This window comes from Aquarana catesbeiana, linkage group LG08 (genome assembly GCF_042186555.1).
Source record: "Aquarana catesbeiana isolate 2022-GZ linkage group LG08, ASM4218655v1, whole genome shotgun sequence".
NCBI classification, from domain to species: Eukaryota; Metazoa; Chordata; class Amphibia; order Anura; family Ranidae; genus Aquarana; species Aquarana catesbeiana.
Window position 1 is genome coordinate 264,554,504 of NC_133331.1, and position 22,762 is coordinate 264,577,265.

Here is a 22,762-nt window from a genome sequence, read left to right on the forward strand (position 1 = left end):
CCAGGGTGGCTTTGGCCAATTATGGCTCAGGGGGTTTAAAACAGCCCCACACTATATAAGGCCGCCTGCACAGCGGCCCTGTGTAGTGTGTTCTGGTTTGCTGAGAGATAGAGAGAGAGAGAGAGAGAGAGAGACAGTGTCATTTCATTTGAGTTAGATAGATTAGGCAGGGCAGTCAGTCAGTTAGCTGCACTTACAGTGTATTGTGTACATATATGCATCCCAGGTGTTGTGTGTATGTGTGTGTGTATGTATATATTTTTATATATATATATATATATATATATATATATATATATATATACACTGATCCGTTCCTGTTATCTTCCTACTGACAGGCAGGCTTGTCTTGTTACAGTATTTACAACTACCTGAAGAAAATTGCTGGTGTTCTTTTGATCCTATTAGTACCACAGTCAGGCAGCTAGGCTATTTACAGTTAGTGTAGTGCGTCCTGCTTACAGTGTTCAGCTAAAGCTACAAGTTAGTTTATTGTGACCTCTGCACAGTGTTCAGCTAAAGCTACAAGTTAGTGTAGTGCGTCCTCCTCACAGTGTTCAGCTAAAGCTACAAGTTAGTTTAGTTTAGTGTGACCTCTGCACAGTGTTCAGCTAAAGCTGCAAGTAAGTGTAGTGCGTCCTCCTCACAGTGTTCAGCTAAAACTACAAGTTAGTGTAGTGCGACCTCTGCACAGTGTTCAGCTAAAGCTACAAGTTAGTGTAGTGCATGCTCTGAACAGTGTTCAGCTAAAGCTACAAGTTAATGTAGTGCTTCCTCCTCACAGTGTTCAGCTAAAGCTACAAGTTAATGTAGTGCTTCCTCCTCACAGTGTTCAGCTAAAGCTACAAGTTAGTGTAGTGCGTCCTCCTCACAGTGTTCAGCTAAAGCTACAGGTTAGTTTAGTGTGACCTCTGCACAGTGTTCAGCTAAAGCTACAAGTTAGTGTAGTGCGTCCTCCTCACAGTGTTCAGCTAAAACTGCAAGTTAGTGTAGTGCGACCTCTGCACAGTGTTCAGCTAAAGCTACAAGTTGGTGTAGTGCGTCCTCTGAAGAGTGTTCATCTAAAGCTACAAGTTAGTGTAGTGCGCCCTCCTCACAGTGTTCAACTAAAGCTACAGGTTAGTTTAGTGTGACCTCTACACAGTGTCCAGCTAAAGCTACAGTTAGTGTAGTACATCCTCCTCACAGTGTTCAGCTAAAACTACAAATTAGTGTAGTGCGACAACTGCACAGTGTTCAGCTAAAGCTACAAGTTAGTGTAGTGCGTCCTCCTCACAGTGTTAATCTAAAGCTACAAGTTAGTGTAGTGCTTCCCCTCACAGTGTTCAGCTAAAGCTACAAAGTTAGTGTAGTGCGACCTCTGCACAGTGTTCAGCTAAAGCTACAAGTTAGTGTAGTGCGTCCTCTGAACAGTGTTCAGCTAAAGCTACAAGTTAGTGTAGTGCGACCTCTGCACAGTGTTCAGCTAAAGCTACCTGTAGAAGGTTGGTGGTGTTTTCCTGATCCTATGACTACCGCAGGTAGCTAAAGTATTTACACGTTAGTGTAGTGCAACCTCTGCACTGTTCAGCTAAAGCTACCTGTAGAAGGTTTGCGGCACTTTGTGTTTACCCCTACCATTCAACTATCCGGTGGTTGTCGTTTTAATTTACCTTCTTCTATTAACATAAGTAAGCAGTAAGCAGTAACTGTGCAAGCTTTTTGTTTTTACTCACCATTGGGCTCATTTCCATTATTTATTTATTTATTTATGACACTTGCACAGAGACCCTGTGTGTGTTTATGGGCACTGGGTGTTTTATATGATCCTCTATGATTCATCACTGTGTAAGGGCTTTCCTTTCTCTTTTTTTCCTATTTGTTGACAATATTACACTATGTTTTTTATTTAAATTTTTTTGGGATAAATTCGTTTGAATTCACGTTCATTCTTCACGATTGGAAGTATTGCTCATATGCACCGGGATTGGTTCCTTAAAGGCCCAGGCTGGGTTTAATCCACTCGTTTGATTTGGCTTGCCATCTGGTAAGCATTCTATATACTATTTGCTGTTCCATTTGATCCGTCTGTGCACCTATCAACTTTGATCGTTCTTTGAAGATTTGAATTCACTTATATTCTTGGACTTTATAGGCACTATAAGGAATAAATATTCTTTTTTCATATCACATTGTTATTCACATGTATAAGGCTGAGCGCAGTTTTTTGTTTTCTTTACTTTTATTTGGTGTACCCCACTTATAACCGCAGCTATCCACTCCAATTCAGCGCAGTTTTTTATTTTTATTACCTGTAGAAGGTTGGTGGTGTTTTCCTGATCCTATCACTGCCGCAGGCAGCTACATTATTTACACGTTAGTGTAGTGTGACCTCTGCACAGTGTTCAGCTAAAGCTACCTGTAGAAGGTTGGTGGTGTTTTCCTGATCCTATCACTACCGCAGGCAGCTACATTATTTACATGTTAGTTTAGTGCGACCTCTGCACAGTGTTCAGCTAAAGCTACAAGTTAGTGTAGTGCGTCCTCTGAACAGTGTTCATCTAAAGCTACAAGTTAGTGTAGTGCGTCCTCCTCACAGTGTTCAGCTAAAGCTACAAGTTAGTGTAGTGCGACCTCTGCACAGTGTTCAGCTAAAGCTACAAGTTAGTGTAGTGCGTCCTCCGAAAAGTGTTCAGCTAAAGCTACAAGTTAGTGTAGTGCGACCTCTGCACAGTGTTCAGCTAAAGCTACCTGTAGAAGGTTGGTGGTGTTTTCCTGATCCTATCACTACCGCAGGCAGCTAAATTATTTACACGTTAGTGTAATGCGACCTCTGCACTGTTCAGCTAAAGCTACCTGTAGAAGGTTGGTGGTGTTCTCATACTGTAGGCAGGCAGTTGATTTTGATAATTAATGTGTGTGAATGCGCTACTCCTATATCTACACCACTCACAGTATTACATTCCCTTCCTATTGTTGTGTCAAAAAAACGTATTTTATATCCTAAAACAATATCCCATAAATTATGTCATTTGCATGTGTACAAATCACCAAAGTGAACCAAAAACATAAATAAAAAACATAAATCAACTGACATGTGCAATGTATATCACAAAGTCCCAAAAAAATGCTTCAAAATCTTCTATCAATTGCTGTGATTAACGTGCTCCTGTGTTCCTTCTATTTTCGTATGTGACTTAATGACACACCACCACCTTTTAGATTGGCCACTCACCAGATCCTTCTTAAATGATGCGCCTTTGGTTCATTCATGGGATAACCACTCCACCTTAGTAACACTCCTCACCGGCTATGCTTGAACTTTAGTGTTCCTCATATGAAAGTATATGGACAAACGATCATTGCGCAATGCGTTTAAAACTTTTTATTATATAAAATCCAAAGAAAAGTGTACACTCACATTTAACAGTGCCCTCGAGCCGGCACTAAGCTATTCCAGCAGTTAAGGATGGGTGTTGAACTATTGCATGGTCCGCCTGTGTGTAATGTGTGACCTCCGCGTTCTGCTTGCGCTCCACCCCTCGTTCCCGTTCGCGTCCTCACCAGCCACGGACGTTTCCGATCACCTGATGCAAAAAATCTCCCAGCAGCCTCTACGCGTTTCGCATCACAGTATGCGTCATCAGGAAGCTGCCGTATGATTGGTGCGTGTTCTATTTATACTGCGTATGGCCGGAAGTAAGTTTACCGTCATCTTAACTAAGGGTTTTTTTCCCTTTTGTTTCTTTTGTAACTTCCTTTATTATGTCGCCATTTTGACTGAGGGCCTTTGCCCACTTTGCGTTTCCTAGATATGCATACCCCGTTCCCCTTACTGCAACTACTTTTCCTTACTATGTTCTTCTTAAATTATATATTTGGATGTGTTTATATTCCGGGATCCATCTATATCTGCTGGAGAGGCTTTTACAATTTGCTAAACATATCTAACATCTTTCCTGTTCCGCAGCCTGTACTGACTTGCAGGCAATATGGAACAGCAAAACCAAAACTTTGTTTGCTATATCCATTTACTTAAATAAACTTTTTTTGGGAAAAGTAAAAAAATGTATTGACCCCTATCTGTCCTTATACCATCCCAAGATCAATGTTTATGTGCAAAAAATTTTTACATGAAGTTAAAAATAAAAATAAAAAATAATAATAAAAATATGATAATAATAGACAAACTTTAGAAAAAATACTAAAAATAAAATGAAATAAAATAAAATAAAATGAAATAAATAATAAAAAAATATATAATAAAAAATGAGCGAATGAAAAAATGAAAAAATAAATAAAATGAAAAAATGAAAAAAATGAAAAATGAAAAAAATGAAAAAATGAAAAAAATGAAAAAAATTTAAATGAATGAAAAAATGAAAAAAATTTGAAAAAAATTATGAAAAAAATATAATCAACAAATAAAAAAATACAATCATGTAAAATAAAATAAAATAAAATTAAAATTATTATGAAAAGTTAGTATTAACCGGGCAATTTCACCCCCTTCCTTCCCAGGCCAATTTTTAATTTTCAGCGCTGTTACACTTTAAACGTCAATTGCGCGGTCGTGCAACGTTGTACCCAAAAAAAATTGACGTCCTTTTTTTCCCCACAAATAGAGCTTTCTTTTGGTGGTATTTGATCGCCTCTGCGGTTTTTATTTTTTGCGCTATAAACAAAAGAAGAGCGACAATTTTGAAAAAAACACAATATTTTTTACTTTTTGCTATAATAAATATCCCAATTTTTTTTTAAAAAAACTAATTTTTTCCTCAGTTTCGGCCGATACGTATTCTTCTACATATTTTTGGTAAAAAAAATCGCAATAAGCGTATATTGATTGGTTTGCGCAAAAGTTATAGCATCTACAAAATACGGGATAGATTTATGGCGTTTTTAAAAAAAATATATTTATTTATTTTTTTAGCGGCGATCGCGATTTTTTTTCCTGACTGCGACATTATGGCGGACACATCGGACACTTTTGACACATTTTTGGAACCATTCACATTTATACAGCGATCAATGCTATAAAATTGCATTGATTACTGTGTAAATGTGACAGGCAGTGAAGGGGTTAACCACTAGGGGGCGGGGAGGGGTTAATATGTTTCCTAGGGAATGCTTCTAACTGTAGGGGGAGGGGACGTACAAGGGGAGGAGACCGATCAGTGTTCCTCCGTTCTGGGAACACAGATCGCTCTCCTCAGAGCTGACAGGCTGTAGATCTGTGTGTTTACACACACACAGATCCACGGTTTACCCCGTTTAACCGGCAAGCGCGGGTGCCCGGCGGACATCGCGGCCGCCGGGCACACGCACAGGGTCCCGAGGAACACGGCGGGCGCGCGCGCCCGCCCCCTAGGCGGCCGGGAATCCCAGGACGTCATATGACGTCCACCCAGGATGGGAGATCCCATCTGTGGACGTCATATGACTATACGCCGGTATTGAAGTGGTTAATAATCTTCCAGATAGCAGTTGATGTCGAGTTCCACATTCAACCCCATTGGCCTCATCGTGTCCATTTTAAATATCCAATGGGTTTCATTCCTTGACACCTCTCTTTTCATATTGGTGTTTCTCCAGTTTTTCTCTATTCTTTCTATTCCATAGAACTTTAAATGTTGGGGGTTTCTTCCGTGTGTGTCCCTAAAATGTTTGAATGCACTGTGATGTTTGAATCCTTTTTTGATGTTTCTGACATGTTCACCTATTCTTACTGACAGGGCTCTGGTTGTTCTGCCTACGTACTGTAGTCCACAGCTGCACTCCAGTACGTAGGTGACATGTGTACTACAGCATGTTATCAATTTCTCGATGTTGTATGTTTGTTCATTGGTGTTCGACATAAAGTTCGTTATCTTTCTATCTTTTTTGTTGGTAGATCTACAAGCCTTACATTTCCCACATCTGAAGAAACCCTTCTGACTGAAAAAAGTTGACATAGTTTTAGGGGGGTCTGGCACATTTTTTACTATCTTATCACGGATCCTTCTTGCTCTTCTGTACAGAAATGTTGGTTTTTGTGGTAATACCTTGCTTAGTTGTGGATCATTGCTGATTATAGGCCAATGTTTTTTTATAATGTTCTCTAATGCTTTATATTGTTTATTGAATCCTGTTATAAATGGTATTTTGTTACTCTGGTTATGGTTCTTTGTTTTGTTTATTAGAGTTGATTCCCTATCCATATTGGCTACTTTCAGGCGTGCTTCCTCCAGTACATTTCTTTTATAGCCCTTGTCTATAAATCTCTCTATCAGGATATCAGTCTGCTGGAAATAGTCCTCTATTAAGTCACAGTTTTGTCTTATCCTGATAAACTGGCTCTTCGGAATGGCTTTTTTCCACTGAGGATGGTGACAACTCCCCATCGGTATGTACCCATTCCGGTCGGTTTCTTTAAAATGTGTTCTAGTCCCAAGTTTATTCTTATTTTTATAAATTTCCAAATCCAAAAAATTAATTCTTTGTTGATGTATTGTCGCTGTAAATTTGATATCGTACTGGTTGCAGCCAATATGTTGGATAAACTGTTCTAACTGTTCCTGACTTCCCTTCCACACTATCAAAATATCATCGATGTAGCGTTTGTATAACAGCAAGTGTGGCCAGCATCTCCCGAAGATTTCTTCCTCCTCCCATTTACTCAGGAAGATGTTGGCCACACTCGGTGCATACTTGTTGCCCATTCCCACCCCTTTAATTTGCCTGTAATAGTTATGATCGTGCCAGAAAAAATTGTTCCCCATAGCCATCCTTAGTCCCTCCAGGATAAACCTTCTTTGTTTTAATTTTAGGTCTGATAGGTTCTTCATTCCCCATGCTGCAGCTGCCAAGGCATCTGTTTGTTTTATATTAGTATACAACGACTCCACATCCAGTGTTACCAGTAGTGTGGAGTCGTCCACCTGTATATCTTTTAAATTGTTGATTACATCTTTACTGTCCTTGAGGAATGCCTTGCCCTCTCCTGCTATTGGCTGGAGGAGTACGTTCAAGTATTCCCCCAGTCTAGAGTATACTGATTCAATGCCACTGATTATGGGCCTCCCTGGTGGTTTGGTTTTGTTTTTATGAATTTTTGGGACCTGGTATATTACTGGTATTCTTGGTGCCTCTGTCAACAAGTATCTACCTTCTTTTTTATTAATGATTTTATCTGTTATGCCCTTATTTAGATAATCTTTCAATTTCTTTTTAAGTTCTCTATTAGGATTCTTTTTTAGGGGTTGGTATGTGCTAATGTCTTTTACCAATCTTTCCAACTCTGTGTAGTAGTCCTGTTTTGGTTAGGACCACTACCCCTCCCCCCTTGTCTGCTGGTCGGATTACTATGTTTTTCCTTTTTTCCAGTTTTTTCAGACCTTGCCATATTCTATCTTTATTGCACTTTTCCGGTTTGATATTTCTCATTTCCTTCTCCACTATCCTTTTGAACACTTCTATGTGTTGATTGGTGTTAGACCTGGGTTTGAATGTGGACCTGTTCCTCAACTGACTATGTTTGTATCCTGTTTCATTTGGTTGGTGTTGGGGTTCTCCCTTTTCTAAAAAATGTTTCTTTAGATTTAATTTTCTAATAAACTTCTGCAAGTCAATAAATGCTTCAAACTGGTTAAAAGTTGCACTAGGTGCATATTTAATTCCGCTATCTAGTACCAATAGTTCTTCCTGGGTGAATGTTATGTCCGTTAAATTAAAAATTCCCTCCCCTAATTTTCTCTTTTCCTTTTTGCCTCCCCCTCTGCAGCCTCTTTTTCTCTTTGGTTTGTATTTCCTCCAGCATCCTGGGGGCTCCTGCTCCAGCCCCCTCTGCTGGTTTGGAATACTGGCATGGGTGGTTTGCAGGGTTCCCTCCAATCCCGCCATACCCCCTGCCACATGGGTGGGCCATAGTTTTGGTTGTAGTTGTAATAACCTCTACCCCTGCCTCTGTAACCCCCTCTCCAGGGTCTGGGGTACTGTCCCATCAGGGGTTGATAAGGGGGTGCATTTGTGATGTTATTCCCTTGCTCGGGTTTCTGAATATTCACTTTTTTCTGATTGTTACTTGGGGTATGTGTTGACGTCCTAGTGTCTCTTCTTATTAGATTGGCGATTGGGGTGCCTGGTGTTCCACTATTTCTTGTGTCTGCAACCACATCCCTAATGTCCATCTCTTCATCCAGGGATGTGTTTGCAGAATTGGTGGTTGTTTCCTCTTCCTGCCACCTGTACACTTTCCCCTCCAAATAATCTTTTTTATCCCTTTGATATTTTTTAACCTTTTTATTCTTTACTTCATTGTCCAGTTTAGTTAAAAATTCTTGTAATTTAGTCGCTCTAGTTTTATACTCATTCGTTTCTACATGTGGTAGCATGTTATCTTTGATGTTACTAATGGTGAATTCTATCTTTTTTAGTTTGATTCTCCTCCTTTCAATTATGGTGTCTAGTAATTTATTTTCACAGCTGTTGAAGAAATCAAACCAAGTCCTTGATAGATTTTCGTCTATTAACCCATCATTGGGACCTAGGTCGCATCTGAGCCTTCTTGGGGTGATTTTGGCTTCTCTGTACTGGTCTAGTGTGTTGATGTCCCATACTGCCAGGTTTGCTCCAGTGATGAGGAGGGAGGGGATGATGAGGTCACTGACTCAACGTGGGTGCCTGAGAGGAGAGAGGAGGAGGAGGCACATCACCAACGAGGCAGGATGCCCTCCAGGGGCCAGCCTAAGGGCAGCACACTGACTGCATCACACCGCAAAGCTCCACATGTGCAGGGTACTGCTGTCTCTGCGTGTTATTCCAAAAGTTCTTTGGTGTGGGCCTTTTTTGAGATGAGTGCATCAGATTTCACCGCTGCTATTTGCAACATATGTCTCAAGCGTATCTCGCGTGGCCAAAACATCTCCCGCTTGGGCACCACGTGCTTGACCAGACATATGTTGACCTGCCATGCAGTTCGTTGGCAAGCGTATCTAAAATACCCACACCAAAGAACAAAGGGGACCTCTCCTTGCTCCTCATCAGCTGAGATCTCTAACCCCACTATACCTTCAGTCCTGTCTGAGACCTGCACTGAGAGGAATGAAGGTGTAGAATTAGGTGTGTCACAGCCAAGTACTTGTGGGCAATCTGCTTTCGGTACACCGACGTCAGATTGTACCAGGCAAATTTCCCTGCCCCAGCTGCTGCACCGCCGAAAGAAGTTCACTCCCAGCCATCCACATGCCCAGCGGTTGAATGCTAGCTTGGCAAAATTGCTAGCACTTCAACTGCTACCTTTTCAGTTGGTAGACTCTGCCCCCTTCCGTGAGTTTGCGGAATGTGCGGTTCCTCAGTGGCAGGTACCCAAACGCCACTTTTTCTCACGGAAGGCGATTCCGGCTCTCTACTGGCATGTGGAAGGCAATGTCCATGCCTCGCTGGACAGGGCGGTCAGCGGTAAGGTGCATACTGTATTACCGCTGACTCATGGTCCAGCAGGCATGGACAGGGACGTTACCTAAGTTTCACGGCGCATTGGGTGACTCTGCTGGCAGCTGGGAAGGATGCAGGACAAGGTGCAGTAGTGTTGGAGGTTGTTCCGCCACCACGCCTCCAAAATGCTAATGATTGTGACACACCTCTCTCCTCCACCCCCTCCTCTTCTTCTTCCTCCATGGCCTCTTCCTGTGCTTTGTCCTCGGAACCAGCGGTGCTCTGTAGGCGTTTAAGGGGCTACGCAAGTACGCAGGCCAAAAGATGCCATGCAGTGCTTGAGCTGGTGTGCTTGGGGGACAGGAGCCACACTGGGGCAGAGGTTCTGTCAGCTCTGCAGGGGCAGGTTCAGAGGTGGTTGACGCCATGCCAACTTAAGGCAGGAATAGTGGTTTGCGACAATGTCACCAACCTCCTCTCCGCCCTCCGACAGGGACAACTGACCCATGTGCCCTGTTTGGCTCACGTCCTTAACTTGGTGGTGCAGCGGTTCTTGGGCAGGTACCCGGGCTTACAGGATGTCCTGAGGCAGGCCAGGAAAGTCTGTGTGCATTTCCGCTGGTCATATAATGCCAGTGCTTGGCTGGCAGACCTCCAAAAGTAATTTAACCTGAATTAACCTTTAACCAAGAACCGCCTAATCTGTGACATGCCCACTAGGTGGAACTCAATGTTGGCCATGCTGCAGCTGCTGCACACGCAACAGAGGGCCAATGAGTACCTGTGTGACTATGGCACCAGGACAGGGTTAGGGGAGCTTGTTTTTTTTCCCCACGCCAGTGGGCCATGATCAGGGGTGCATGCACTGTCCTGTCACCATTTGAGGAGGCCACGAGGATGTGAGCAGTGACAGTGCATGCATCAGTGACACTTTCCCCCCTGTCCACCTGTTGGAGCACACGCTGCGTGGAATAATGGACAGGGCACTTGAGGCAGAACAGAGGCAGGAAGAGGAGGACTTCCTTAGCTCTCAAGGCCCCCTTTATCCAGACAGTGTTCCTGCGTGCCTGCTGATCACCCAGGAAGAGGACGAGGAGGAGGGGGAGGAGGAGGAGGATTGTGTCAGTATGGAGGTGGAGCCTGGCACTCAGCATCAGCAGCAGTCTTTAAGGGATCATTGAGTCCGAATGCCTCAGCAAACCTACGCTGCATGGCCTCCCTGATCCTGCAAAGTCTGCAGAAGGATCCTCGTATTCGTGGTATCAAGGAGAAGGATCAATACTGGCTGGCAACCCTCCTTGATCCACGTTACAAGGGTAAGGTTGCGGACCTTATCTTGCCATCGCAGAGGGAGCAGAGGATGAAACATCTTTGGGAGGCCTTGCAGAAAGGTCTGTGCAACGCGTTCCCAGAGACTGGGAGGTTACAAACTCCTGTTTCTGGACAACGTGTTGCTGAGGCTTCGGTCAGTAAAAGAAGGAGCGGCAGAGAAGGTGGCCGTCTGACCGATGCGTTCAGACAATTTTTTAGTCTGCAGCCCCAAGATATGATCAGTTCCAGCAACCATCGTCAGCGTCTGTTTTACATGGTGCAGGAATACCTAGGGGCAAGATCTGACTTGGACACCTTTCCCACCGAAAATCCTCTGGGTTACTGGGTCGTGAGGATGGATCACTGGCCAGAGCTTGCACAGTATGCAGTTGAGCTACTGGCCTGTCCTGCATCCAGCGTTCTTTCGGAACGCACATTCAGTGCTGCTGGAGGCTTTGTAACCGATCACAGGGTGCGTCTGTCCACCGACTCGGTCGATTGACTGACCTTCATAAAAATGAATCAGTCTTGGATCACCACCAGATACCAAGCACCTGATGCTGATGTAACCGAATAATTTTTTTTGTAAATGTCAGATCCCTTCAAGACTGCTTATGCTGATGCTGTGTGACTATCCTGTTATGCTGAGTGACTATCCTCTTCCTCCTCAATGATCAAGCTGAAAGCTTGTTTTCCATTGAGAAGTCAGGGAAGAACATCAGGGTGGTATTTTGGTATTTCAGCTCACCCGCTCTGCGAGCTGCGTGGAGTATCTCGTCCCGGTCCTGAAAATTGAGCAGCCGAAAGAATAGAGTGCGAGGATTAGAACCTGGTGGCCCCGGGACTGGAGGGATCCTGTGGGCACGTTCCACCGTAAAGTATGGCAAGAACTGCGCAGCCGGCAGCAGCTTTCTTAGTACCTCTTCCATAAAGACCGTGGGGTTTTTCCCCTCCGCTCCCTCCGGCATACCTACGAGGCGGAGGTTATTCTTCCTGTTCCTATTTTCTGCGTCGTCCACCTTGTATTCCAGCGCTCTGACCTTCGTTTGTAGGGTGCGGATCGACGCTGTGTGCTCCGTGACCGTGTCTTCCGTTAGCCCCACACGCTGCTCCGCTTCCGACACCCGTGCACGGAGTATGTCAAAGTCCTGCCGAATGAGGCTAACTTCAAGTTGTACAGCCTCAATTTTGTTAGTCAGGGCAGTTTGGCATGAAACTATCGCGGCCATTACCTCCTGGGAGCCAAGTCGCTGCACGTCCGACTTCTCCTACATGTCCGTCTGGGACGCCATGTTTCTTGCACTGCCAGGGGAGGTTTGCACGTGGGGAGTCACTTGTGTAGTTGTTTCCTCCTCACCTGGTGGAAATCAAAGCTTCTTCCCCCTGTGCCTAGTTTTGTATGGCATCCGGAACAGTTCTGGCTAGTTTATAGTGAGAAAAGGGGCCAGGAGAACGGATATAAAGACGGATCTCCAGCAGAGCTCTAAAACCTGCTTCCTCTCAGATCGCCATCTTGGCCACGCCAAGCTGAAAGCTTGTAAGAATATTTTGTTTCTGGACACTGCCACCAGTGGCTAAGGCCCAATTTTTCAGCCCCTGTTTAACAGGGGCGTGTAATTACAATTTTTGATGCAATTCTTTGCAGCAGGGCTCGTTCCTGCGCTCCAACTAGAGTATCTGTGAGGGGTTGCAGTGTTGTGGCACCAGCACCAGTGCCTAAGGCCCAAATTTTCTGTCCCTGTTCAACAGGGACATGTAATTACAATTCTTGATCTAATATTTCAAAGCAGGACCCGTTCCAGCACCCACCAAGAGTAACTGTGAGGATTTACAGTGTTGTGGCACCAGCACCACCACCATCACCAAAGGCCCAATTTTTCTGCCCCTGTTCAACAGGGGCATGTAATTACAATTCTTGATCTAATATTTCACAGCAGGGCCCTGTGAGGGCTTACAGTGTTGTGGCAAAACCAACACCTAAGGCCACAATTTCTGCAGAGTATATAGGGCAGGCCCCTACTTTCAAACATCCAACTTACAAATGACTCCTACTTGCAAACGGAAGGAGACAACAGGAAGTGAGATGAAATCTACCCCTAGGAAGGGAAATTCTCTCCTGTAAAAGTTAAAATGGAAAAAACATTTCTCCTTTCCACTGATGCTTTATCACTAATCCTTGTTTCACTAAAACCCCCAAATTTTCAAAAAACATTTGTCATTGTGACAGAAAGTGAGGTGAAATCTTCTGAAGAGGAGCACAGACAGCAGAACAAATGTCACAGGGGTGATAACCCTTCCCTATGTTTTCCAAAAAGCTTAAAAATACATTTTTTGGCTGGAGCTACACTTTAAAAATGTACCAGTTCAAAATTACAAACAGATTCTACTTAACAACAAACCTGCAGTCCCTGTCTTGTTTGCACTGCCTGTATACTGCTGTTCAGAGTATATAGGGCTTGGGGGCCCCACACCTTTCCTTTTTTAATTTGTGTGCGGGGTTACCCATGCCGTTTGTCTCACTGATTTTCATCCATATTGTCGGGACCCGACATTACATTAAAGCCGCAAGCACCACTTTACAGGCATACTATAGACACCCCCCAGGTACGATATTTAAAGGAATATTGCACCTTTTTTTTTCACTTTAAGCATCATTAAAATCACTGCTCCCGAAAAAACGGCAGTTTTTAAAACTTTTTTACATGTCCCCTGGGGCAGGACCCAGGTCCCCAAACACTTTTTAGGATAAGACCATGCAAATTAGCCTTTAAAATTAGCACTTTTGATTTCAAACGTTCGAGTCCCATAGACTTCAATGGGGTTCTAACGTTTGTGCAAACTTTCGGTCCGTTCGCAGGTTCTGGTGCGAACCGAACCGGGGGGCGTTTGGCTCATCCCTAGTCCTGTTTAGTATCAGGCTGGGTTCACACTATTGTGAATTGGATGCAGGTTTCCCCACATCCAATTCAAATGTCAGGAGTGGCTTCGGTGCGAATGGCTCAGGAGTCCTGTGCATTTTTTGGTCCGTTTCAGGTCTGAATTCAGCCAAAAATATGGGCTGAAATCGGACCTGAAACTGTGAACGGAGACGCACCGGACTCCTGCTGTGAGCCGCTCCGTGCTGCAGTGTGAACTCAGCCTCCCAGTAATCGCAGTGACACAGCTTATTAAAGGGTAATGCTGCGTACACACGGTCGGACTTTCCGCCGCACAATCTGACCGTGTGTAGGCTCCGCCTGACTTTTTTTTCCCAAAAGTCCGCCGTACCTAGATTTAAAGCATGCTTTAAATCTTAGTCCGCCGGACTCAGTTCCTGACGGAAAGCCCGTTCGTCTGCATGCGTCTGTATGCTGGTCCGACGGACCAGATACGGCGCAAGGGCAGAGTACTGCATCTCGCGCTCGCTGCAATAGGAAAAACAAATTTTCCTATTGCAGCGAGTGCGGGGCATCCCAGGCCTGGTATGGATCTTAAGGGGAACCCCCTACGCCGAAAAAAATCGGCGTGGGGTCCCCCCCAAAATCCATACCAGACCCCGATCCAAGCACGCAGCCCGGCCGGTCAGGAAAGGGGGTGGGGACGAGCGAGCGCCCCCCCCCTCCTGAACCGCACCAGGCCGCATGACCTCAACATGGATGGTGGGTTCTTTGGGGAGGGGGGGTGCCCTGCGGGGCCCCCCCCACCCCAAAGCACCTTGTCCCGATGTTGATGAGGACAAGGGCTTCTTCCCGACAACCCTGGCCGTTGGTTGTCGGGGTCTGCGGGCAGGGGGCTTACCGGAATCCGGGAGCCCCCTATAATAAGAGGGCCCCCAGCTCCCGGCCCCCCATCCTATGTGAATGAGTATGGGGTACATGGTACCCCTACCCATTCACCTAGGGAAAAAGTGTCAATAATAAAACACACTACACAGGTTTTTAAAGTAATTTATTAGACAGCTCCGGGGGGTCTTCTTCCGGCTTCGGGGGTCCCTCCGGTTCCTCTTCTCCCGGTGTTCCAGTTCTTCAGCCAGCTCCTCCGCTATCTTCATGCCGCTCTCTTGCCAGCGGAGGTCCGGACTTCTGGCCTCTTGTCTTCTTCCCTCTTCTCTTCTCCAGATGTTGACACGACGGTCTCTCCGGCTGGACTGGTGTCTGAGCGCTCCGATGTGACTTATATAGCCAGAGACCCTGCCCCCTTATGCCGTCACAGTCCCTGGGCATGCTGGGACTGTGACGTTTTAGGGGGCGTGGTCAACATCACCCGGTGCCGAGGAACTGGAACACTGGGAGAAGAGGAACCGGAGGGACCCCCGAAGCCGGAAGAAGACCCCCCCCGGAGCTGTCTAATAAATTACTTCAAAAACCTGTGTAGTGTGTTTTATTATTGACACTTTTTCCCTAGGTGGATGGGTAGGGGTACCATGTACCCCATACTCATTCACGTAGGGTGGGGGGCCGGGATCTGGGGGCCCTCTTAGTGTAGGAGTCTCCCGGATTCCGATAAGCCCCCCGCCCGCAGACCCCGACAACCAACGGCCAGGGTTGTCGGGAAGAGGCCCTTGTCCTCATCAACATGGGGACAAGGTGCTTTGGGGTGGGGGGGCCCCGCAGGGCGCCCCCCCTCCCCCAAAGCACCCACCCCCCCATGTTGAGGGCATGCAGCCTGGTATGGTTCAGGAGGGGGGGCGCTCGTTCGTCCCCACCCCCTTTTCTGACCGTCCGGCTGCGTGCTCGGATCGGGGTCTGGTATGGATTTTGGGGGGGACCCCACGCCGATTTTTCGGCGTAGGGGGTTCCCCTTAAAATCCATGCCATCCTGGTATGTCCCACGACGGGGCTTGCAAGGTATCAATCTCGCCAATAAAAGCGGCGAGATTGACTTCCTTTTCTAGTCCCGTCGTACCTGAGTCACGTTCAAAATGAACGGACTTGTCCGTGTGTGGGCAAGTCCGTTAATTCTGAAAGTCTGCCGCAACTCCGGCGAAAGTCAGTCGGAAAGATGGGCGGATCTAGCCTGCCGGAAAGTCTGGTCGTGTGTAGGCAAGTCCGTCCGTTCAGAAAGTCCGGCGGTAGTCCGCCGGACAGTCCGGCGGGAAGAACGTCGGACCAAGTATGCCAGAAAGTCCGCTCGTGTGTACACGGCATAACTGCACTTTTGTGAGGAAGAAGCTAGCAAAATAAAAAAAAAAATAATATAGTGTATACAATTACTTCACAAATCATATTGTAATTGAATTTTAACAAAAATGACCCTTCTTTCAAACTGCAGTTCTGTAATTTTCTGAAAATGCAATACATAATGGCTACCTGGAGGTGTTCTCTACACAGAATGTGTACAGAACGCCCCGCTGGAAACATCATTTAGTGCTTGTGTGATTGGCTCACTGATTTTCCCAGAAGTCCGCACTAAGATACAAGTTTGATTTCAGGCATCCCCTGCAACAAAAATGTAATTTTTTGTACAATGCTCCCAAAGAAAAATCACATCTAAAGGGATGCAGGCCTAGCAGCTTTCCTCATTAGTGCCTTACAGCTGCTGCAGCTGATTGATAATTATGAAACCACTCCCATTAGACTCAGTGAGCACAGGGGCACAGAGGAACAGAGACAGTGATTTCTTCAGAATAACAAAAGATAGGAATCTGCAACAAAGTTTGTTAAAACGCCTGCAATGTACATAGATCAGCCAGAGGGGAATGTTTTTTTTTCTCAACAAAGGTGAAATTACGCTTTAAAGTTAACCTTTTTGAAATTCAAGGTTCTTGTTATACCAACATGTCTGTCTTTCCTCTAATTAACCTTATAGACTATTCTATGATCACTGTTGCCGCAAGTTGTCCCTAATTTTCCCATCTGCAAGCAGCTATGTGTTATTTGAAATTAGTAGGTTCAAGAGAGCATGTTTTCCAGTTGTGGCTTCTACCTTTTGACCCATAAAAAATTTGCTGGAATACATTCAAGAAATGTTGAGCCTTATGCCTGGTACACACGATCAGAAAATTGTACGAAAAATACAGATTTCAGAGCGATCGTACGATTATCTGATTGTTAGCACAGAGCTTTCGAGAGACAATCAGGACAGTTCATCCGATCGTATTTGATTGGACATGCACGAAAATTTTCTTTGTACAATGCCAGATCGTACGATTTTCGTTTAATCAGTACAGCTGTCGTTCAAAAATGCAATATAAATGCATTACAACACATGACATCACTTCCGAATTTTTATTATGTCGTAGGCAAATATTTGTGACTTTACTAAACTCATCAGATTCGATCTGAGATTAGCATGCAAAAAAAAAAAAGGATGATTGTTCGTCCGATAATCTCATCGTGTGTACCAGGCATTGTTGTGAAGTTCTGTTTGTCCAATCAATATCAGGATATGCGAAGTATCCTATAATAACTTCCGGACATTTCAATCTCTGAGAGCAACCACATTTCCCCTTATATTAAGGGGCTTATATCAAACATTCATCAGTAATTTAACAAATTTTTAATTCACGTGACGCTCCACACACATAACAATTCCGCACCCTCACAAGTCAAATTAATGATGTAATCTCTCACACTTCAGATTGTTCTTGACATACAGGCATGTCCCTCCTCTTTCCTACCTAACCAGTCCTTCCGAAACAGTGTGTACTGTTGGATATTTACAGCCCAGTCATGTGAGTTGTCTAACCAGGTTTCGGATACGTCCATGATGTCAGAATCCTTCTCAAATAGCAGTTGTTCTAGCTTTTCCATATTGTTAGCCAGACTAGCATTTGTGTATATACCTTTTACTTTTTTACTTATGTTTAGTAATTTATTGCTGCTTACTCTTGGATTACAGTTAGCATCAGGCAAACCTCCTGCATTGGGCATGGTAGATTCCTTTCTGACTCTTCCCCCCGAGGGCCTAGTTTAAAAAACCCCTCCAAACTTTTAACTATTTATTCTCCCAACGGAGCTGCACCCTTCTCATTTATGTGCCATTTATCCCTACTGTAGAGCCAGTAACTGACTGAAAAGTGAGCCCAGCTCTCAATGAACTCCAAACTTTCCTTCTTACACCAGTTCCTCAGCCATATTTTCAATTCTCTTAGCTCCAGCAGACCTCTCTGGTGTAGGTGTCATGGTTATGCAATAGAGTTTGTCTGTCAGCTTACCTGTCACCATGTGTTAATCTCTAGATACCAGCTGACTCTCACCTGACTGCTTTTGTAATCTCTCCTCTAGCATGGCTCTACCCCAGCTCCTATCAGTGAACTCTATATTAACCTGTGCACTGCAGGCCAGCCCTGCTGATCAACCTTTGTGTGTTTGGCTTCCTGTTTCCCGTGTGCTCTACGTTTGTTTCTGTTACCGACCTTGGCGTGTTCTCAACTATTCCTGTCTGCTTGTGACCCTGACCTTTTGGCGTGTCCCCGACTATCCCTGTTTTCCTGTGACCCTGAACCTTTGGTGTGAACTCTGTTGTCCTTGTCTGCTTGTGGCCCTGACCTTGGCTTATTATCTTACTATCCCTATCCTCCTGTTGCCTGCTGTGGGCGTGAGCTGGGGGACCCTGGGGGTCGCGACCTGGAGCCAGTTGCAGCCCAGTCCATCCTCACCACTAGAGGCTCTGGTGAACACCTGCTGGCTCTTAGACTCCGCGCCCTAGGGAATCTTACGCTCTAACCCCGGTGGGATCCGTGTTGGTGTTCCAGCGGCCCTGCCTTACCCTGGACTCCTGTACCTTCATATACAGTGGGGACGGAAAGTATTCAGACCCCATTAAATTTTTCACTCTTTGTTATATTGCAGCCATTTGCTAAAATCATTTAAGTTCATTTTTTTCCTCATTAATGTACAAACAGCGCCCCATATTGACAGAAAAACACAGAATTGTTGACATTTTGCAGATTTATTAAAAAAGAAAAACTGAAATGTCACATGGTCCTAAGTATTCAGACCCTTTGCTGTGACACTCATATATTTAACTCAGGTGCTGTCCATTTCTTCTGATCATCCTAGAGATGGTTCTACACCTTCATTTGAGTCCAGCTGTGTTTGATTATACTGATTGGACTTGATTAGAAAAGCCACACACACTTGGCACACCTGTCTATATAAGACCTTTCAGCTCACAGTGCATGTCAGAGCAAATGAGAATCATGAGGTCAAAGGAACTGCCTGAAGAGCTCAGAGACAGAATTGTGGCAAGGCACAGATCTGGCCAAGGTTACAAAAAAATTTCTGCTGCACTTAAGGTTCCCAAGAGCACAGTGGCCTCCATAATCCTCAAATGGAAGACGTTTGAGACGACCAGAACCCTTCCTAGAGCTGGCCGTCTGGCTAAACTGAGGTATCGGGGGAGAAGAGCCTTGGTGAGAGAGGTAAAGAAGAACCCAAAGATCACTGTGGCTGAGCTCCAGAGATGCAGTCGGGAGATGGGAGAAAGTGGTAGAAAGTCAACCATCACTGCAGCCCTCCACCAGTCAGGGCTTTATGGCAGAGTGGCCCTACGGAAGCGTCTCCTCAGTGCAAGACACATGAAAGCCCGTATGGAGTTTGCTAAAAAACACCTAAAGGACTCCAAGATGGTGAGAAATAAGATTCTCTGGTCTGATGAGACCAAGATAGAACTTTTTGGCCTTAATTCTAAGCGGTATGTGTGGAGAAAACCAGGCACTGCTCATCACCTGTCCAATACAGTCCCAACAGTGAAGCATGGTGGTGGCAGCATCATGCTGTGGGGGTGTTTTTCAGCTGCAGGGACAGGACGACTGGTTGCAATTGGGGGAAAGATGAATGCGGCCAAGTACAGGGATATCCTGGACGAAAACCTTCTCCAGAGTGCTCAGGACCTCAGACTGGGCCGAAGGTTTTCCTTCCAACAAGACAATGACCCTAAGCACACAGCTAAAATAACAAAGGAGTGGCTTCACAACAACTCCGTGACTGTTCTTGAATGGCCCAGCCAGAGCCCTGACTTAAACCCAATTGAGCATCTCTGGAGAGACCTAAAAATGGCTGTCCACCAATGTTTACCATCCAACCTGACAGAACTGGAGAGGATCTGCAAGGAGGAATGGCAGAGGATCCCCAAATCCAGGTGTGAAAAACTTGTTGCATCTTTCCCAAAAAGACTCATGGCTGTATTAGATCAAAAGGGTGCTTCTACTAAATACTGAGCAAAGGGTCTGAATACTTAGGACCATGTGATATTTCAGTTTTTCTTTTTTAATATGCAAAAATGTCAACAAGTCTGTGTTTTTCTGGCAATATGGAGTGCTGTGTGTACATTAATGAGGAAAAAAAAATTAACTTAAATGATTTTAGCAAATGGCTGCAATATAACAAAGAGTGAAAAATTTAAGGGGGTCTGGATACTTTCCGTCCCCACTGTATATACCCTCCTCTATAATGTCCTCAAACTGCAGCTGATGGGTAAGGCCCAGACTCCTCTCCAAGTTGTTAATGCTCCACAATGTTGCAAGTTGGTTATTTAGATCTAGAATGTGGGCTTCTAAATGAACAACTTGCTCACCCTAGAATAGCTGCTCGAGGAACATATACATGGAGCGGAATGTTCAATGTGTCGCATGTCCTCATGGAGGGCATGTTTACCACTAACCTAATGAGGATACTCAAAATGTTGGTATACTGTCATATTGCAAACCTTTTTATTTTTGCTGATCTATACATGAGACCATAGACCATTCTTTTTACAGAGCCTATCGGTTCTGGCCACGCCCTGATATTCTCACAGTACACAGGGCTTCTCTCAGTGCCCAGCAGCTACAACAGTACCCAGCAGTTACAAGATGAACCAAGCCGTTTTCGTGGTGCCCAGTAGATTATCACAGTGTCCAGCAGTGTTATTGCAGTGCCCACAAGTGTTCTCACAGTGCCCAGCACTTGATATTACAATGCCCAGTATTGTTATCACAGTGCCCAGTAGCTCTGTACCCAGTAGTCGTTATTCCCGTGCCAGCAATGTTATTATAGTGCCTAACAGGGTTTTCACAGAGCCCAGCTGTTAATGACATTGTCCAGTAGTAAGATTGCAGCGCCCTGTAGTTGCTTTTACATAGCCCAGTAGATTATTACCCAGTAGCTGTTAAAGTGCATTAAATCCAAAAAACAAAAATGTATTATATTGCTTTTACATATTCCTAGATGTGATGGCTGCATTTGTTTTCTTTTAAACATTTTTCCTTTATTTTCTATGGTAGTTAGTGGGTTGAGACAAACCATTTTGCATTGACAATGGTCACCGACTCCCTTACACCGCACACAATGCAACTATGAACACTGACCAAGAATGCTACAATGTACAATTTTTCCCTCATCAACACCGACACACACTGCTTTTTTATTCCTGTACTAGTCCAGTATTATAGAGAGTTCTCAGTAAAATTCCTTCCATTAAGTTATTTTGAGTTACAAGTTATTGTCTGTCTTTATTACTATTAAATGTGTAGTGATATGTGATATGAGGAAACAAATTATATTGGATTCATAACACATAGTGTGGTGCTTCATTAATTTGGGTTTAGTACACCCCATGTTCTCTTCATCTAAGAAAAAAACAACACAGTGCTTGAATCCAACATCTCCAATCTACAGGTTCACACATACAATGTGCAAGTATGACAGCCAGAGAACTAACATTTTCAGAAGGAATGATCAGCAATAATAGCCTCCCTGATTCTCTTATGATTTCCTTTTAGGGTCAGGAGCGATAGTCATATAGTGCCCGCCTTTAAGGTCAGGAGCGATAGTCATATAGTGCCCACCTTTAAGGTCAGGAGCGATAGTCATATAGTGCCCACCTTTAAGGTCAGGAGCGATAGTCATATAGTGCCCACCTTTAAGGTCAGGAGCGATAGTCATATAGTGCCCACCTTTGAATCAAGCATATAACTAGAGTGGGTCAGTAGTATTTATCAATTCTAAGTGTCCATATGCATTGGAGGAAGTATAAAAACGTTGCCAATTGCTGTCCATAGACAACAGTGTCATATAAATAAACATTTATACTCACGCCTTTTGTTGCTTGGTGTGTTCTAAGTCTAGATTCAAATGTAAGTATCAGGAAGTGTTTTTTTCTTCAGAGTCCTGAGCATGCAGCTATACCAGCTTCTCATATTACCTTTAGGTCTCCTATATTAGTGACAATGGTTTCCGGAAGAATTCATAACTTTGTATAGAGTTTGTAAAGTATGCAATGCAGCTAATGTACATGTCAAAACATGCCATTTGAAATCTTATGTCGTTTTAACATTAATACAAATCTTACCTGTGTTGGCAGGCTGCCTTTTGCTCTTTGCTTAAAACGACTGTCTTAAAAAAGTATTCATATCCCTTAAAATTTTCCACGCTTATTCATGTTACAACCAAAAATGTAAATGTATTTTATTAGGATTTTATGTGATAGTACAGTGTATTGCTGTCTACCAGGGGCACGCTGGATTATTTGTATCCTGAATATGCAGCGATGGGATTGTATTGAGCCTTCAGCATTGCTGATACCAATTCCAGGATCTAAGTGGTGCATCCGGTGTTGGCACTCCTCCCTCTAATGGCTGCTCCCATAATTAGGAATATTGTTTACATGCCCCTGCTGAGATATTTAGCAATATCTAATATACTTTCTTACTGCTGACTGAACTTTCTTATTCTACCGTGACTTGCATGATTTTGCATTCCAATTTACGATAGAGAGACATATTCCCTTCTCTGTCTCATCTGTGAACCTTGGCCGTGTCCTGAGGAAGCCTAACAGCGAAATGCGTAGACATTAGGGATGAGCCGAACACCCCCCGGTTCGGTTCGCACCAGAACCTGCGAACGGACCGAAAGTTCGCAGGAATGTTAGAACCCCATTGACGTTTATGGGACTCGAACGTTCGAAATCAAAAGTGCTCATTTTAAAGGCTAATTTGCATGGTATTGTCCTAAAAAGGGTTTGGGGACCCGGGTCCTACCCCAGGGGACATGTATCAATGCAAAAAAAACTTTTAAAAATGGCCGTTTTTTCGGGAGCAGTGATTTTAATGATGCTTAAAGTAAAAAAAAAAAGTGAAATATTCCTTTAAATATCG

General features: G+C 44.4%; 1 protein-coding gene across 1 annotated transcript in view; it reads right to left on the bottom strand.

The window, feature by feature from the left end:
- LOC141106401 (membrane-spanning 4-domains subfamily A member 4A-like) overlaps positions 1-21,870 on the bottom strand; it is a 72,898-nt gene extending 51,028 nt beyond the window's left edge. Inside the window, exon 1 of the mRNA XM_073597163.1 lies at positions 21,705-21,870. The gene's annotated coding sequence lies outside the window, so the exon portion shown is untranslated. The remainder of the gene's footprint in view (positions 1-21,704) is intronic.
- Positions 21,871-22,762: the final 892 nt, after the last annotated feature.